The sequence below is a fragment of the Glycine max genome, chromosome 10, assembly GCF_000004515.6.
Source record: "Glycine max cultivar Williams 82 chromosome 10, Glycine_max_v4.0, whole genome shotgun sequence".
Classification (NCBI taxonomy): domain Eukaryota; kingdom Viridiplantae; phylum Streptophyta; class Magnoliopsida; order Fabales; family Fabaceae; genus Glycine; species Glycine max.
Genome location: NC_038246.2, coordinates 47613916 through 47617098, shown reverse-complemented (window position 1 = coordinate 47617098; position 3183 = coordinate 47613916).

Below are 3183 nucleotides of genomic sequence, written 5' to 3'. Positions count from 1 at the left end.
TTTCGTTTCCTTTCCTGGTACTGTACAAGCCAAAAAAAAAAAAGTTGAAATCTATCTATTTTTCTGTTTGATTAATAATATTAAACTGATAAGAATAATAATATTAACCTGCATCGGAATAAAATGTAGAAAGAAGGTTTTTGAGGTGAAAGAAAATACTAGTATACGAATACTTTTAGTATTTCTATAACTAATAAGCAAAATCTCATGTGTTGGTATATCAACTTTTTATACCGAACGAAAACTATTTTGCTCAAAAAGTAACATGTTACTGTTCTAGTTGTTCAAACCAAAAGTTTTTTTTTAAAAGGCAAAACCAAAAGCTATTGATTAAAATTAAAAACAATAGTACTTTTTTATTTTCTAAATCTCAAGTATTTAATTTATTCCTGATTTTTTTATAGTTCAAACTTTGAAAACACAAATTTTTCCACTTCTACTTTGAACAACTATTTTACTTTAATTTGTTACACAATTATTTACTTCAAACACAACAAATTATATTTTTCACACCTTATCCAGTCACACTAAAACCTATAGTTTTGCAATGTTGAATTAACATACGGCTACACATAGACATGTTTCTCTCTAACAAGGTTGATATTTCTGAAGGATCAAATTTTCATGCAGTCATAAATTTGGTATCAACCATGGGAGATAGATGCAAGCTTGAGTCGCTTGTAGAGAAAGCAAAAGATAAAGGAAGAAGAATAAGCTTGATCTATAATTGAAAAGTAATCAGTTAGTTACATTCTGTTATTGTAACTTTTTACATAAGTTAATTGAAGCAACTAACTCTTAACTAACTAACTAACTAACTAACTAGAGTTCTAACCACTAGATACATAGATGAACTAACCATGATCAAGCTAAACTAAGCATATATATATATATATATATATATATATATATATATATATATATATATATATATATATATATGCGCTAAGATCCCCCCTCAAGCTAGGAATGGATGTTGGACATTCATAGCTTAGAGTATAGGAACTAAAAAGCACCAAGCATGAGTGCTTTGGTGTATATATCTACAAGCTGATTGGCGGAAGAAATTGGAAGCAATTTGACAAGCCCTGCAAGGATCTTTTCTTAAACGATATGGCAATCAATTTCTATATACTTGGTCCTCACATGAAATAGGATTTGCAACAATGTGTAAAGTTGACTTGTAGTCACAGTACAGAACAACAAGTTGATGGAAAACAACTTTGAATTCTTCTAACAGAAAGGCGAGCCACTGCAGCTCACAAGTGACATTGGCTAAAGCTTTGTACTTAGCTTCTGAAGAACTTCTAGAAATGGTAGCTTGCTTCTTAGATTTTCATGAAATTAATGAAGAACCAAGATAAATAGCAGATGTTGTAATAGATCTTCTAGTGTCAATGCAGTTAGCCCAGTTTGAATCACTGAAGCCTTTCAATTGGATAAAACTATCTGTCGAAAAGAAAATGCCTGCACCTGGAGACCTTTTGATGTATCTTAGAATTCGGGAAGCAGCTTGTTGATGAGTTGAGGTTGGCTAAGCCATAAATTGACTTAGATGCTGAACAACAAATGTGATACCAGACCTTGTGTTTGTTAAGTAGATTAATTTACCTATCAATCTTTTGTAAGAAAAGACATCTTCAGCTGAGAGGGGAGAATCAGAATGTTGATGCAACCTGGTAATGTAATCAAAGGGAGTGGATACTGGTTTAGATCCTAGCATGCCAATATCAATAAGAATATCCAATGCATACTTTCTCTGGCAAAGATTGATGCTAGTAGATGTGCGAGCCACTTCAAAGCCCAGAAAGAATCTTAGATCACCCAAATCTTTAATTTCAAAAGCATTATCCAATAGTTGTGTGATGTTCCAAATCTCAATCAAATTATTTCCAAATAAGACTATATCATCCATGTAAACCAACAAAGCAGTTATAGAATTATGTTGATGTTTGAGAAATAAAGAATAGTCAAAAGAACATTGTTTGTAACCATGAGATATTAGAAAAGAGGATAATCTGACATACCACTGCATACTAGTCTGTTTCAACCTATACAAAGACCTTTGAAGTTTGCACACTAGACTTGGCTTTTCTGGATTCATACCTTGAGGAATCACCATGTAAACTTCTTCATTTAAGTCCTTGTATAAGAAAGCATTGTTTACATCTAGCTGCTTTAGGTGCCATTTATTAATAGCAGCTAGAGCAAGTAACAATCTGACTATAGTTAGTTTAGCCACTGGAGAAAAAGTATCTAGATAGTCCTGACCCTCCACTTGAGTGTATCCCTTGCCAACTAATCTTGCCTTGTGTCTTTCTATTGAACCATATGATTTATGTTTGATTTTATAGACCCGCTTACAACCAATGGCGATCGATCTTGTGAGGGGGAAGATCAGTAAGTGTCCGTGTATATGATTAACTTCCAATGCCTGAATCTCAATTTTCATGGCTTGAATCCAATTAGGATCTTTAGATGCCTCAGTGTATTAGTTAGGATCAATTTGTTAAGCGACATATAAAATGGCACTATGATAAGATAAAGACAACCTGCTATAAGAAAGTATAGAGCTTAAGGGATAAAGACTACCTATAGAGTGGCTAGCAGTAGTTGATGGTGGATAGCTAACATGAAAGTCTTTATATTTGTCTGGTCTATGAATCTACCTTTCTTATCTTCTAAGAGCTTTGTGGTGCTTCTGTGGGCGTAGAGGCTATAAGAGAAGAATCAGGTGGAACAGATGGTGATACAGAAGAAGCATAGACAGGGAATTCAATGTCATCATGAAAAGAAGAAGTTGGTATAGGCAAAACAGTAATGAGACCAGAAGAATCTTGAGCAATGAAAGGAATTCCTGGATACACTAATGGCCCTTGTTTTGAGATCAAGAGTGACATAACCTTTTATATGTGACTTGAAGTCTAGAAAAATATAAGTAGCAGCTCTAAGGTCAAGTTTATTCCTATTTGCAGATAGTGTGTTGGGGAAACAAAGACAACCAAAGACTCTTAGAGTGGCAATGTCATAGGAATGTCCATAGAGTTTCTCGTAAGGAGATTTATCGTCAAGGAAGGAAGTAGGCATACAATTTATAAGAGTAGCAGAATGAATAAGGGCATAGGACAACAAGACAAGAGGCAAGTTAGATTGAAAGAGTAAAGATCTAGTGACACTAAGTAA